Source organism: Lissotriton vulgaris, unplaced genomic scaffold, assembly GCF_964263255.1.
Source record: "Lissotriton vulgaris unplaced genomic scaffold, aLisVul1.2 SCAFFOLD_1616, whole genome shotgun sequence".
NCBI classification, from domain to species: Eukaryota; Metazoa; Chordata; class Amphibia; order Caudata; family Salamandridae; genus Lissotriton; species Lissotriton vulgaris.
In genome coordinates, this window is record NW_028242739.1 from 238,636 (window position 1) to 255,853 (window position 17,218).

A 17,218-nucleotide genomic window follows, 5' to 3' on the forward strand; every position below is an offset into this window, starting at 1 on the left:
ATTTCTGTTTTTTTTTGCATTTTTCAAATTATTTGATTTTGGGGATATTAAGGGTTTACAACAGGGGTCTTCAACTTTTTCTGAAGTGAGAGCTACTTCTGATCAGTGAAAGTCTTGAGCTACTCAAGGCTAATCATCTCGCACATTGTTACCAGTCAGTTTGTCAAGTAGGGCCTTTTAGATTGAAGACTAACCATCTGTCTGCGCCTTCCGCGCCGTGGTACTCGTATGAACTCAAGAAATGTAAAAGATAATGTAGGCACCAATAACAATGTTGGAGGAAGAGTTACAGCCTGTTGTTCAACACAGTTAAATCACGTTCATCCTTTGGTTATAAAAATGTACCAACTCTCAGCCAAAAAGCTGTGATGAACTAACCATATTCTTTTTTGCAAAGTAAATAAAATATTCCTGAATTTTGAGATAACACCTGATAATCTTTAGGGACAGATACAGTGGAGTAACGTAGTGAATAAACTAACTTACCATTTCCTGGTAATGAGTACATTCACCCACTTTCAGAAGAGAAAGTCTCTAATCTCACAAATCTCCCTCCTAGCCAGCAAAATTAAGTAAAACACGAGTTTTTGTTGGGGCCCTTTCTGGTCTGAAGCTCCCCCCAGTGCAAGAGTAAAACCAAATAGTATAAGAGTTGGGCTTACCTCCGCCATGCGACCCAGGGCTCTAGAGATAGTCTTACCCACATTTGTCCAAAATTCTTGTATCTTGAAACAGGACGCGGATACATGGACATCATCTGCATTCTGAAGGCTGCATCTCATATGTGTTTTTTTCTCAGTGCAGCAGATTTAATCAGGGGGTAAAGAGTATCTAGAGATACTTGCCATAAAGTTTCCAACTCCTATCTCGGCAAGTAGTTATTCCAGATTCAGTATGGTTGATCCATCTTTCTGTCTGTAGCTGCCAAAAGATGGTTATACCATTCGCCACTTCTTTTTTCCTAGGACCTAGATCCTGTAGTTTGCTTTCCATACTGCTATCCTCTGTAAGTGGCCAGCTTTGCGTCTTACAGCAGGAAGAGGGCTGATAAAACTTGAACCTGGACAAAGTACTATTAGTAATATGGTTCCAGGATTCCCAGGAATGGCATTTGTCACCCAGTACAATGTCTCTCCAATATACAACTCCTGCCTCTTTTAGTGGGTAAGCAAGAGAGTCCAAAAGACACTCCGGTGTACCGGCAGAATCCCAAACGGACGCCCAATCACTATAATAGTCCTAAACAATTTCGGCAGTCCGACCACTACCTAGCCGCCAAACGCAGAGTCGTTAAGCACATTTTTTAAAAGAATTTAAGAGAGTCGAACTTGTACATGAAACCTAGCCCCTCTTCCCCTACTAACATGGCATTAAACATGCAGCCTATCAGCAAACTGTCCGGAGAGAGCAATAGCATTCTACAGTTCTTTAGTTGATAAGCCCAACAATACAGCTGGAAGTCTGGTAGGGCCACCCCCCTCGCTGGAGTTTGAGCCTTAATTTCTTCCGGGATAACCGGATCACTTTACTTGCCTAGATAAAGGAAGATACTTTGCCCTGGATTTTAAGAATATCAGATTTTCCAAATTCTAAAGGAATGTTGTTAAAAAGGTAAGCGTATTTTGGGAGAACACACATTTTGATGAGATTAACTCGCCTATACAATGATAGTGGGATGCTCTGTCATCTTTTTAGTAGGACATTGACCTTTATTGAAACTCTATCTAGATTAATCTTGGGGATTAGGCGGGGTCCTGAGATATTATAACTCCTAAGTATCTATGTTCTTTAGCAAAATTCCCCTCCTGATCGGTTATGTTCCAGGCCATAACCTTGATTTTCTCATTGTTTATCTCATAACCTGACAGGCTTCCAAAAGTTTGGGTTTCAGCTTCAAGCTCTGAAAGTGTAGTGCTGACATTGAATGATAGAATAATCAGGTCGTCAGCATACAGTGCTAACTTTCGTACAAACCCGTTTATTTAAAAAGGGACAATCTTGTGATTCAACTGTATACTCTGAGCTAGCGGCTCTGTATATAAATCAAATAAGATGGGGGAAAGCGGGCAGCCCTGCCTAGTTCCACGCCCCATCTTAACTACCAGGGAGAGATTGCCATTAACCAAAATCTGGGCCTGAGGGGATTTATATATTTCTTTCAACACTTCCCTAAAACTAGCAGCAAAACCAAAGCCCTTAAGAACCCTATCCAGAAGGTGCCAGTTCACCCGGTCAAAGGCCTTGGCTGCATCAACAGTAATGATTGATAGAGGGAGACCCTGCGATGAAGCAAAGTTAATCGACCCAATTAAGGTATTATTAAATCAGGCATCTGCCGGCCTGGTAAGAAACCCTTTTGATCCGTGTGAATTATTGGCCCAACAACTTTGCTAAGCCGGGCATTCAGAATTCCAGCAAAGACTTTATAGTCAACACGTAGCAAAGAAATTGGGCGGTATGACTGACATAGAGTTGGGTTCTTCCCTTTAAAATCAGTGCAATAACCGCATCACTCCAAGAGTCAGGCAGGCGAGATGTACCTTCTAAGATCCCATTAAACAGTTATAGCCAGACCGGGATAATCTCCTCCCTCAAAATCACCCGAAACATTATCACTAATTAGGAAGATAACAACAAGTGGTCCCGTGATGCTTGCTGGAATGAGAAGTGTTGAATCAGAAAGTGGATTGAATTAAAGTTTAGGTGACAATTTTGCAAAAACGTGTGGATTTTGTATATATTTAAAATTGTTGATCTCCAAAAAGGCCTAAATCAATAAATTAAATTGAAATTCAAATTTATCATTTGAATCCTGTTGTTGGAAAATATGTGATTTTGAACCCGATGAGGTGGTTCCTTTCCAGAAAGCATTCATGTTGTAATCATGAGTCAAATAATGCTGAGGAGGTTACAATATTCAAATTGAATTCTAATTACACATGAAATGTACATTGTTCAAGATTTTTCTCTTAGTATTTTAATGTTCGGACTTTATTGCTTAAGGAAAATAATAGTATTTGTTTTTCTTCTATATGTAGGAAGCATTACATTAATGAAGCCACTGTATCCCACCTTATTTCTTCCCTTTCCTGTTCTTTATGAACGTTTCTATTGTTGAACTTTAAAGATTGTCCAAAATTAGGAATTGTGCTCTACATAACTTTGCTGTGTTACAGTATGTTGATTTTTATGTACAACTGTTGTCTCTTTTGAGTATGGCAACTGATGTTTTGTTTTGATTTAATAATCAGCTTGTTTATTAGGTTTTATTTTTCAATAAAATGTTTCAAACACAACAAATGGTAGTTGATATGTATTTACAAGTGCAGCATTTTTATTGTATGGGCACTTTCAAAGGGGCCAAAAATATGGCTGCGGGTTGACGGAGTACCACATTGGCATCAGCAGGGAGAGGTTTGGGCAGGTGATTGGGGATACATGTAAAGTTGGAAGTAGGAGGAACCAAGCATGTACATTGTGTGGACTGTGACTCCTGGAGTTATTGTGAGGGATACCATGCTACCCTGTAAATGAATCCCCTAGTGATTATTATCAACAAACTTTATTCGGTTTTATAAAAGAAAACCATAAAAGTCATATATAAAATGATAAAACATTTTCCAAGTTACAGATTGACAAATATAATATGTCCAAGTTAATCAGAACACAAGATAAAAATTCATGAATTACAGTACAGAAGTTAATCACAGCTTGACATGAGTCTAACAGCGACCCATAGAAAGTTAAGTGTATGCAAAACAGTGTCATTAGAGAACAGTTGTAAAAAGATTAGAGCTGGTCTCACCCGCCTAAAACCCACTTTTTTGAGAATGGGAATAATAAATAACTTTCTACGGACAGCATAAAAACTACAAAACATAAAGAACGTGCATCATGTCCTGAGGAGACACACCATTGCAGCCACAGGGCATGAGGCACTGGCCTCTGTGGAAGCCGCGAGGGTGTGCCATGAGGTAATGGAAGATGTGGAGCCGAAACCGGGTCAATAGAAAACGATCATGGATGCTTTTAAGCCCTAGAAGATAAGGTTCGGTGGTTGGTACAGTTTTTAACACAATGTACTTAAGCACACTAGGCTTACACATTAATTTCCCTCTCTATCACAGCAGCTCATTCTTTAAAAAACGCTCTTTGACCAGAGAAAGGTCCCTCTTACATATGCTCTCAGGGTTAGCAAATAGTTCCTACCTACCCTGGAGAGGCCAACTCTTCTATACTGGAGCCATCGGATGCTTGAGACATGGTCAAGTGAAAGGCATTGCCGTAGGACATCTTTGCTAAGTGTATTTTCTTAATTGGCCCAAATATTAAGCCACAAAGCCAGGGGACGGAAATCCAGTACATCTGAGAGGAAAGGCATCCCCAACTCTTCGTGCACGACATAAAACGGGGTGCTTTGTGGGACAGAAAGGGTCTTCGCAGGAAAGAGTTTTCAGCACTTTGCACTGCCCCTATCCCAATTTGGCCCCATTTCTCACTCCCATAACTAACCTTTGAGATATATTTGTCTTCATATGTCTTCAAAAGAGCCCCTATTGGCTTCCCTCCCACTCTGCTGGCAAAGTTAAAATAAAACCTTTCACCACATTCCCTTTCTTCCAAGTAAGCAAAGGGCACCAACTCAAGGACTCGTCAAACACAACTCCCAAATAGGAGAAAACATTGGTCTTCGGTATTGACGAAAGTCTGAATTTAAAAGTGAACTGCTTAGCTTTACGAGGTCCCACCTGCATAATGAACAACTTGGAATGATGAAACTAAAGGTCTAAGTCCTTCATAAATAAGGCAAAAGAATTCAGAAGAAGTTGTAGGCCCCTAGCTGTCCTTGCCCAAGGACTGCGTCGTCTACGTATAGGAGGACTGGCAGGCTACGCGTGCCTACCTGGGAACAATCAGCATTTGTGGCCAAAAGGGCCTTCTCTAAGGAATTAATATATAAGTTAAAATGAAAGGATGCTAAAATGCACCCCTGACATACCCCTCTCTTGATGTCAAGCTGACTGGACACTTTCAGATCCTTTGAATAGCGGACAACCGCGGTTGAATCACGGTGAAGATCCTGCAAAAATAAAATTATGTCACTGTCAATGCCAATGGAGGACATCAACTTTCACAGCTTGGACCTTTTGACCCAGTGGAATGCTGAGGGCAGGTCCATGAAGGCTAGGTATATGGGGCTGGAACGAGCCACAGTGCATTTGTTCAGAACCATGTACAGGTTTAAAACACTGTTCCACAGTGGAACGACCTGGGCGAAAGCCTTTACTGGATATCAGATAAAAAGTTGTTTTCATCAACCCAAGATACAAGTGTGTCAAGTACCATGTGGCCCACCACCTTCACCACAGAGTCCAGAAGAGAAATGAGCCTATAACAATAGGTATTGTACAGATCTCCCTTTTTAAATACCGGGACTATAATCGATAAAGCCCAAGAATCTGGGCGGCCCACCTGGACTGCAGCATTGATAACAGCTGTGAGGACAGGCACCCAGGTTTTTACATGGGCGACGTAGAGATATGGCGGGATCCCATCTGGCGTGGATCTTGTTTTTAGACAGACCCAGAACACCGGCTCTCACCTCTTGCGTGGTGAAAATAAGTTCCGACTTGCCTTTCAACATTTCCTGCCCCTCAGTTGGCGGAGTATCAACCTGGAAGATAACCTCAAAATGATGTACTCAATTGTCCTCAGTGATATGGGCTTCCAGTAAATTACTATTATTTCAAGATAGAACTGGGCTGCTAATAATGCCCCAGAACTTTGAGCTATTACACAGTGTACTAGCCTCCACTAAATCAATCCAGGCCTCCATCTTCAGGGCCGACTCACGAGTTGCTAGAGCAGCCTTATATGCTCTTCGTGACCTTTGAGAGCCACCCAGTCCCGGGGCTTAACACCCAAGGCCTGTCTCAGGTTCCTGGAAGCCTGGGAGCACGGCGAACCATTGTGGACCTGGTTGCGCACAGCCCCCACCCGAGGCCCGTAGTAACTTCCTTATGACAGTAGACATGGATCCAAATGCACCCATGATGTCCAGAACACTCGCCTCATCATCGAAGACAGGTTGCAAACTTGCTGCGACACTGAGTTAAACGGGACTCGTGGAGTAGCTCTGGGACAATACACACTCACTTTACGCTCCTTCCCGCTTCCACTGCTTTAAAGGGGACACCAGCCCCCGTGCCCACCTTGGTATTTCCGAGTGTTAGGGTCTAGCCTGTTAAGACACAAATGGGGTTGTGGTCACTACATTCACTCGCCTGCACAGAAAAATCGGTAACCAGAGAATAAGGGGGTAGATACAAAGGTGAAATCAATAAAGGTTTCATACCCTCTCTCAAAAAGGTGGGAGTAATGTCTGTTTTCCCCGGAGGCAGCTTATTCATTACAGATGTTAGATCATATTCAAGCAAGATGGAGTTAAGTTCAATACCCTGGGTAGTATGTTCAATGTGTAAGCCTGCTTGTTATTATTATTATTATTATTATATTTGGGTTTGTAAAGCGCACAGATACCCAGGGGTTTCCCGGCGCTGACAGAGGAACAAGAAGCAGGGAGACACAAGATGGAAGGAGATCAAGCAGAGAAAAGCCAGGTTTTCAGGCCTTTCCTGAATTTCAGGTAGCAAGTTTCAAAACGCAAAGAAATGGGGAGTGTGTTCCAGAGTGATGGTGCCAGATAGGAGAAAGAGCGACCGCCAACTCTGGTACGTTTGAAACGGGGCACGGAGAAGGTGCCAAGAGAGGAGGATCTAAGGGTGCGCACTGGACAGTACGGTTGAACCAGAATAGAGAGATAGGAGGGGGAGTTTGCTGTTTTAATCCGGTGCATATAACAGAGGGCTTTGAATTTTGCTCTTGATTCAATGCGCAGCCAATGAAGGCTGCGCAGGGAAGCGCTGACAGAGGCAGTTCTAGGCAGATTACAGAGCAAACGAGCTGCCATATTTTGCACCACCTGTAATTTACGTGTTACCTCCTTGCTAGCCCCAAGGAGGAGCACGTTACCGTAGTCCAACCTGGAGGTTATTAAAGCCTGGACCACAGTTTTTTGGGTGTCTGGCGGAAGCATCCATGTTGTTGTGCACAGCCCATAGCTTCCACTCCTCTGTGCCTGATGTCCCCACACATATGAGTGTTAAAATCCCCTGTTAAAAAAATGTAGTGATAACTCTGACCTTTCAAGATGCTATCCTGAAGTACAGACCCCAGCAGAGTTATATTGCCCTCATCCAGGTGTGTTATTCCAACTTTGTAAAAATTTACCAGAAGTAGCTTGCTCTTTCAACAACATCACATGCAAATTGGGAGAGGCGTATAGTGAGGTAGCGGAGATGACAAGCACAGCTAGAGAACTAAAGGTGATAAGCCCCCCCCTTGGCTCTCCCTAACCTGGGGTAGCTGTAATGAAGAGTGTTATATAGCCATCCAGGTGATAATTATTGTCTACAGCCCATGTTTCCTGGAGGTATATCACATCAAAACTCTAAACAACAGCCAACCATTCAGTGTTTTCAATCTTGCTCTCCAGCCCAGCGATATTCCAAGAAAGACATTTAAACCCTCCATTAACACTCAAACCTGTTCTGGGGGTGATACATTTCCCTGGGATGCGGGTGCCACAAGGTCCCAGAGACCCACACATCGTCAGTTGCAATCTTCCAATGAGCTCAGAGGAGTAAACCTATTTGCTGTGCTTACCCCTATAATCCCCTCTGCATGACCCCTATGACCCACCTCTTGGAGCCGCTCGCGCTGGGACCGTAGTTGGTAATAATTGGGTCTGTAGAAGTATCCCAGCAGGAGTGTCAAGATTGCTGAGTTCCAACACTTGTAGTTAGACTGGGCAACCGTGCTTAAGATTCGGTTTACCATGACTGGATTGTTAAAATTGATGATAATGCAGTCCCCCAGCCATGATTTCTTGGCACTACCAACCCACCGTGTCCGGTGCACCGTGAGAATTTGGTTTTCCTCCCTAAGCCCAGGGGCAATGTTGGAATTGAGCCAGTGCACTACCTTATTGTTCAGCTGGTAAAAGTCTTCCTTGGTCCCGGGGTTGAGGCATGTTACTCTAGTTAACACCACAACAAGTGGAGTGGACTAAGGTAGGAGATGAATAGAGCCCAAACTAGGAGAATAGTTATTCAAGTCCCCGGGGGGCATGGCTTCCAGCCCTTCCCACCTATCATCGGAACTGTAAAATCCGCTCACTTTGAAACCCTGAGATTGCAGAGACTGAGAAGAAACTGGGTTCAGGGTGACCCCCGCACCCCCTCCGGTTGGCTGGACGGTCTTTAGGGTCAGTCCTGGGCATAATAGGTGGCGTTGTATCTCCCACCATGTGACTAGGCTGCTTCGTGATAGACACTGCTCTGTCTCCTGCCCCCGTGCCACTACCACTGGGACTGGAAATGGTGGTCGAGATCGTAGGCCTTGTAGGAGGGATACTTGTGGAGAGAAGGGCATGGTCCCCTTGCAAGGAGGCGATCAGTGCATGCAGGTTGCTTTCCAGTGCAGAAAGTCAGAGTAGGATGGGGTCCAATTTTGTCCAAGTGCTGACAGCAAGGCTGCTTTGAGCATGTCTAACGAAATATCATCCAGGTTAGGCGCTACTGTGTGGACTGCTGAAGATGACTGTGATCCAATGTTCTTTCTGCGTTTACTAGGGCCCCAACAGAGGGACGCTTCCTTTTAGTGCCTCCTGGGCCCAACCCATTGCCAGGGGTTATGTCAGGGGCTGACCTAAAAATTGGCAACTGGGCACCGACCCATGTGACAACAACTGGTGTAAGGGGGGCGATACCCCCAGCCTGGTCTTGAGGCATAGCTTGAGGTATGTCCACCAAGCCTACTTGAGGGGACTGAGGCTGAGTATGGGAACCAGCATATGGAGCAACAGACGAAACCCCTAGGGAAGGGAGGAAAGGTGAGCGAGATAATCGTCGAATAGCCAATTCAATCTCCTTGTCCAGAACCCCAGCAGGCTGCAAAAAAGCATCCTATGTATGACTTTTCTGTTTTTTTTCTTTTATAAAACCAGATAAAGTTTGTTGAATCCCCAATTATAGGCCTCTTAGCACTGACACACACGGTACAGACCATACACAAGAAATTCCTTGCAATGGGGCTACTGATAGCCAAACGGAAGGTGGCATGTAAATGGGGGCGAGGGCGAGCCCCTAAATTTAAAGAATGGATAAGAGTCTTGTCCACTTGGCAGGAAAACATGCAAAGCTATGCGGAACAGCTCCCCCTCAAATTCCGTCCCAAAGACATCTGGGGGCCATTGGTGTCGTATCTCCTTACACAACACGCAGACGACGAAAATACACGGGAGGCAGGGGAGGAGGGATGAGCTGGAGTGGCCCCTTGAACTGGGGGGGACGTCTGGACCGACGACCACACGGAGAGACCACAGAGCAATAAGGTGTGAGTACACATTCAGTTGGCTCATGATTGGGCCTTGTTCAGCGGCAGATGTGGGTCACGCAAGCTCTCGCCTGACATTAAAATGAGCCTCACCTTGAGGATGGTAGGGAAAGCGCACAGACCTTGATAACACAGTGCTCCGATATGTTCAAAGTTTTATCCAGTCCTGCACTATGCATTTTTAGGAGGGGATGGGGGGTGGGAAGGAGTGTTGGATGTTCTCTGGAGCAGTTTTGATTTGCCCAATGCTGTATGACTTCATTATACTTTCTACCATACTGTGAAAGGCATGTATTCTGTGTGCAGATGCTTCAATACAGGTAAAAAAAAAAAAGTTTGTTGAATCTCCTAATGTTTAGAAGAATCATAGATTAAACAGTACTGGCCATTAAAGTAAGCCTTTTCTGCCTGCTATTGCTGCATTTGGTGAGCCAAGTTTACACAGGAAGTAACTTGATTGGTATGAAATACAATCTTAGGTATCGCTATCTCCTTATGTCTTTAGTCTCTTATCTGTAAACACTTTGAGTGCTTGGTAACAGGCTCTGTTAAAGTACCGAGTGCTTTAGCAAATCCTTGTGAACCCTGCAACAAGGTGTTTAGTTCACAGAGTTGGGCAGCCACAAACCTCGCTCATTTATTCCTGGCTTGACCTCTTTGCCAAAATATTGTGGTTGAGAACTCCCTATTAAAGGTCTGGGCAGTTCACACTCAGTGGCATTTCCTTGATAAGAACAGTCCCGGTCTCACCATCACAGACCGTGACATCCACGTTGTGTAAGAAACAAGATGGAATCTATAAAACCAGGAGATTTGTTTTTCTTAATTCTCAGCCTCCCCTTGTGCAAATTGTGTTCTCAAGATCTATCTCTTCGTTTTTAACAGTTACAGGAAAAACTTAAATCAAACTAAATATTTGAGGTAAGTTTGTGATAGAAAAACAGGACTGTAACCTTGGGTAGTCTTAGATGCATACTTTGTATCATCCAACTGTACCATACAGCAAGCAGCAGCTAAACCGCCACTCAACTGACACATCTTACACGAGGCCTTTGAACACTGTAAAAACGTGCAAGTACACTCTACGGCTGCCAGCTGCATCCCGCTTTTGTTGTAGGTCTTCTTTGCCGTGTTTCCTTAACCAGAAGCGCGGAGAGCAGCCACAATGATTTAATTGTTCTTCAGAAATCGAACGTGGAGTATTGAAACTTCAAATGAATATATGAATCTTTTACTTATACTTTAAGTTCTTTGACCCTAAGTTCCCTGACTGATTGTAACAAAATGTAAATTTGAGCTAGGTTAAGTGGATACTGTCCTTATAGAGTCCCTTTGGGATCGTAAAGAAGTGCTGCACTCAGCGCGACTTCCTGCAAATTCGTTTTTCTACTGCCCTGCACTGAAAAACTAGGAAAGATTGCATCAAAGATGGCATTATGAACTTTGACACTGTATCTTATATAGCGATCTTAATGTAATTCATTTTCCGAATTAGGTTACCTTGCTCCTTGGACAAAACATTGATCCACACTTTTCATCTCATCCCGGCTGGGAAGTGCGTCTTACATGCTTTCTACATTTGACTCCCCTCCAGATTTAAATAACTTTAGGCTAAGAAGGGCTTTTATTCCCATTCAGGGGCCTTTTTAGGTCTCGCTTAGGTAGCACTTGTGCTTTCCCTTTGAGACATGCTGTATTCAGGATATGGGAGTGATGCTTTTCCCACTTTCTGCCCATCTTTTTAATTGTCTCCTGTTAGTGTCGTTTGTAAATGGTGGCTTTTCATTGGTCAATAGAATGCACCAAGTATATGGAGCGCGCTCCCCAGAGACCTTCAATGCCACCGCTCCTTCTCCTGCTTCAAAGGGAACCTGAAACTCCTTCTCCTCAACAAATACCTTACCACACACGCCAACTGAACTAGGGTCCAATAGCTCACTCTCTCCATGACTCGACCGTTTGGGATAGTTAGTTATTTGATTGTTTCAGCTGTCTAATATGTCATTCACTTCTATAATGTATGCTGTTCTAATTAGTCCGCACACTTTAAACACACCTTTTTTTGCCTGATTCTCTCTATATCTATGTTTGCTTGTTAATCTGTGTATGGCATCCTACGCAGAACTATGTTATGCTATTTCTCATTTTATGCAGCCTATGTAAAGCTGCGTTAGGCTATTTCTTTTTATATAAAGCACTCTGATACCTTTGTGTCTAGCTTATGCTATATAAAATGTATAAATAAATAGGCTTAGTACTCCCTTAGAGCCACCTTTTCTCATGTTATAACCTCCCATTGGGTCTGCCCCCTTACATGTGTTGCTTCGCTGTATGTTTTATTTGCAATCTGGAGAACTATTTTCTTAAAAGACTTTCTCTAACCTGCTGTTGCAGGCACGACACACTCACCCGCAACGTAATGACTTTTTTTTGCAAATCATCATGCTCTGCTCGGACTTTAATATTGGCGAACACTCAACTTTTCTTTTGTCGTGCGTGTCTCGTCCAACTTTATTTCTTTTGTCGTGCGTGTCTCGTCCAACTTTATTTTTGAAACATTGTATGTTACTTTCTCCCAGATCGACACGATGCTAATAGAGCCCACGTGTCTTCTTTTTAAAATATGCGGCTCTACTGACTTGCCCCTCTCATGAAAGTTGATACTTTATCAAAAAACAAATATATATATATATTTTTTTTTCACCAAAGTAGAAAATAATGTCTGCACTCATCCATTTTCTTTAGTTTGGGTTTTATTCAAGAGACTCAAGGAGCCCCATTCACCTACGCGTTTCGACCGCAGGTCTTGATCACAGTGTTGCCACTTGTCTTTTTTCTATGTTCATTATTTATACATTTACTACCCATCAGCTAATAATGAAGCATCCTGGGAGATGTAGTTTAACAAATACATATGGAAATACGAAATGTTTTGAGCATTACATTTCAATATATAAACCCTGTATTCATCACATTTGATTTCTTATCAGGTGTATTCGAGGAGGTGGGCAATCATTTCAGGAAATTAGTTCATGGCACTAAGCCCATAAATAAACTATTACAGCATAGACATTACATCCAAACAAATTGGTAAATAATGCACTATGTGTCGGTATAACTAATACATTAGTTAGATGGAATTTTTCCATGTACAAAAACCGATTTTTATAATTTCCTGAAATGATTGCCGACCAATATAAGCGTGCACCTTCTGTGGAACGAATTGGTGGTTTATATATATATATATATATATATATATATATATATATATATATATATATATATATATATATATCCAAACCAATCCACTTCAAAAGACAGAAGGGGCCGACACATGCTCGGTGTGGTTAATGGGCTTTAATATTGCCAAATTCCATCTGCGCACAACAACGATGATTACAGCAGCGAAACGCTAGGCAGACGCGTTTCAGGCATTCGCCTTTCTTCAGTGCCGGTTTCACTGTCCACGCTGCACATACACCTGGGAGCCTGGTTAAGTACTCGGTAGTCCACTCCCTTCCGAGTTAGTTGTCACGCCCATTGTTCTCACTGCCCCAGGCTATGGAAAGCGCAGGTCCCAAATCCTGTCCCAGCCGGGTTTTCCAGGCGCCGCTGCAGGAACCTACATACAGTGATTAGGCTCCCGAACACCATGTGGTGTCCCACTTTACTAGCCACAGACCCAAAAACCTCGCGGGACAGTTGCTTTAGGAGGCATAGATGGTAAGTCCATTACAAACACACCTTTTACCAATCCGCGATGGTACCTCTCTCCCCAACAGTAATTGCGATCTCAGTAGATGTTCTTGTCTGTCAGGGGGGCGTCGCGCTGTATTTTCAATACTGCACCAAACACTTTTACAAGCTGTCACGAAGCTCCTGAACGAGAGGGCGTGCCGGTACTCGGTGCTTGTGACCCCGAGATGAACATCCAAACCAATCCACTTCAAAAGACAGAAGGGGCCGACACATGCTCGGTGTGGTTAATGGGCTTTAATATTGCCAAATTCCATCTGCGCACAACAACGATGATTACAGCAGCGAAACGCTAGGCAGACGCGTTTCAGGCATTCGCCTTTCTTCAGTGCCGGTTTCACTGTCCACGCTGCACATACACCTGGGAGCCTGGTTAAGTACTCGGTAGTCCACTCCCTTCCGAGTTAGTTGTCACGCCCATTGTTCTCACTGCCCCAGGCTATGGAAAGCGCAGGTCCCAAATCCTGTCCCAGCCGGGTTTTCCAGGCGCCGCTGCAGGAACCTACATACAGTGATTAGGCTCCCGAACACCATGTGGTGTCCCACTTTACTAGCCACGGACCCAAAAACCTCGCGGGACAGTTGCTTTAGGAGGCATAGATGGTAAGTCCATTACAAACACACCTTTTACCAATCCGTGATGGTACCTCTCTCCCCAACAGTAATTGCGATCTCAGTAGATGTTCTTGTCTGTCAGGGGGGCGTCGCGCTGTATTTTCAATACTGCACCAAACACTTTTACAAGCTGTCACGAAGCTCCTGAACGAGAGGGCGTGCTGGTACTCGGTGCTTGTGACCCCGAGATGAACATCCAAACCAATCCACTTCAAAAGACAGAAGGGGCCGACACATGCTCGGTGTGGTTAATGGGCTTTAATATTGCCAAATTCCATCTGCGCACAACAACGATGATTACAGCAGCGAAACGCTAGGCAGACGCGTTTCAGGCATTCGCCTTTCTTCAGTGCCGGTTTCACTGTCCACGCTGCACATACACCTGGGAGCCTGGTTAAGTACTCGGTAGTCCACTCCCTTCCGAGTTAGTTGTCACGCCCATTGTTCTCACTGCCCCAGGCTATGGAAAGCGCAGGTCCCAAATCCTGTCCCAGCCGGGTTTTCCAGGCGCCGCTGCAGGAACCTACATACAGTGATTAGGCTCCCGAACACCATGTGGTGTCCCACTTTACTAGCCACGGACCCAAAAACCTCGCGGGACAGTTGCTTTAGGAGGCATAGATGGTAAGTCCATTACAAACACACCTTTTACCAATCCGTGATGGTACCTCTCTCCCCAACAGTAATTGCGATCTCAGTAGATGTTCTTGTCTGTCAGGGGGGCGTCGCGCTGTATTTTCAATACTGCACCAAACACTTTTACAAGCTGTCACGAAGCTCCTGAACGAGAGGGCGTGCCGGTACTCGGTGCTTGTGACCCCGAGATGAACATCCAAACCAATCCACTTCAAAAGACAGAAGGGGCCGACACATGCTCGGTGTGGTTAATGGGCTTTAATATTGCCAAATTCCATCTGCGCACAACAACGATGATTACAGCAGCGAAACGCTAGGCAGACGCGTTTCAGGCATTCGCCTTTCTTCAGTGCCGGTTTCACTGTCCACGCTGCACATACACCTGGGAGCCTGGTTAAGTACTCGGTAGTCCACTCCCTTCCGAGTTAGTTGTCACGCCCATTGTTCTCACTGCCCCAGGCTATGGAAAGCGCAGGTCCCAAATCCTGTCCCAGCCGGGTTTTCCAGGCGCCGCTGCAGGAACCTACATACAGTGATTAGGCTCCCGAACACCATGTGGTGTCCCACTTTACTAGCCACGGACCCAAAAACCTCGCGGGACAGTTGCTTTAGGAGGCATAGATGGTAAGTCCATTACAAACACACCTTTTACCAATCCGTGATGGTACCTCTCTCCCCAACAGTAATTGCGATCTCAGTAGATGTTCTTGTCTGTCAGGGGGGCGTCGCGCTGTATTTTCAATACTGCACCAAACACTTTTACAAGCTGTCACGAAGCTCCTGAACGAGAGGGCGTGCCGGTACTCGGTGCTTGTGACCCCGAGATGAACATCCAAACCAATCCACTTCAAAAGACAGAAGGGGCCGACACATGCTCGGTGTGGTTAATGGGCTTTAATATTGCCAAATTCCATCTGCGCACAACAACGATGATTACAGCAGCGAAACGCTAGGCAGACGCGTTTCAGGCATTCGCCTTTCTTCAGTGCCGGTTTCACTGTCCACGCTGCACATACACCTGGGAGCCTGGTTAAGTACTCGGTAGTCCACTCCCTTCCGAGTTAGTTGTCACGCCCATTGTTCTCACTGCCCCAGGCTATGGAAAGCGCAGGTCCCAAATCCTGTCCCAGCCGGGTTTTCCAGGCGCCGCTGCAGGAACCTACATACAGTGATTAGGCTCCCGAACACCATGTGGTGTCCCACTTTACTAGCCACGGACCCAAAAACCTCGCGGGACAGTTGCTTTAGGAGGCATAGATGGTAAGTCCATTACAAACACACCTTTTACCAATCCGTGAAGGTACCTCTCTCCCCAACAGTAATTGCGATCTCAGTAGATGTTCTTGTCTGTCAGGGGGGCGTCGCGCTGTATTTTCAATACTGCACCAAACACTTTTACAAGCTGTCACGAAGCTCCTGAACGAGAGGGCGTGCCGGTACTCGGTGCTTGTGACCCCGGGATGAACATCCAAACCAATCCACTTCAAAAGACAGAAGGGGCCGACACATGCTCGGTGTGGTTAATGGGCTTTAATATTGCCAAATTCCATCTGCGCACAACAACGATGATTACAGCAGCGAAACGCTAGGCAGACGCGTTTCAGGCATTCGCCTTTCTTCAGTGCCGGTTTCACTGTCCACGCTGCACATACACCTGGGAGCCTGGTTAAGTACTCGGTAGTCCACTCCCTTCCGAGTTAGTTGTCACGCCCATTGTTCTCACTGCCCCAGGCTATGGAAAGCGCAGGTCCCAAATCCTGTCCCAGCCGGGTTTTCCAGGCGCCGCTACAGGAACCTACATACAGTGATTAGGCTCCCGAACACCATGTGGTGTCCCACTTTACTAGCCATGGACCCAAAAACCTCGCGGGACAGTTGCTTTAGGAGGCATAGATGGTAAGTCCATTACAAACACACCTTTTACCAATCCGTGATGGTACCTCTCTCCCCAACAGTAATTGCGATCTCAGTAGATGTTCTTGTCTGTCAGGGGGGCGTCGCGCTGTATTTTCAATACTGCACCAAACACTTTTACAAGCTGTCACGAAGCTCCTGAACGAGAGGGCGTGCCGGTACTCGGTGCTTGTGACCCCGAGATGAACATCCAAACCAATCCACTTCAAAAGACAGAAGGGGCCGACACATGCTCGGTGTGGTTAATGGGCTTTAATATTGCCAAATTCCATCTGCGCACAACAACGATGATTACAGCAGCGAAACGCTAGGCAGACGCGTTTCAGGCATTCGCCTTTCTTCAGTGCCGGTTTCACTGTCCACGCTGCACATACACCTGGGAGCCTGGTTAAGTACTCGGTAGTCCACTCCCTTCCGAGTTAGTTGTCACGCCCATTGTTCTCACTGCCCCAGGCTATGGAAAGCACAGGTCCCAAATCCTGTCCCAGCCGGGTTTTCCAGGCGCCGCTGCAGGAACCTACATACAGTGATTAGGCTCCCGAACACCATGTGGTGTCCCACTTTACTAGCCACGGACCCAAAAACCTCGCGGGACAGTTGCTTTAGGAGGCATAGATGGTAAGTCCATTACAAACACACCTTTTACCAATCCGTGATGGTACCTCTCTCCCCAACAGTAATTGCGATCTCAGTAGATGTTCTTGTCTGTCAGGGGGGCGTCGCGCTGTATTTTCAATACTGCACCAAACACTTTTACAAGCTGTCACGAAGCTCCTGAACGAGAGGGCGTGCCGGTACTCGGTGCTTGTGACCCCGAGATGAACATCCAAACCAATCCACT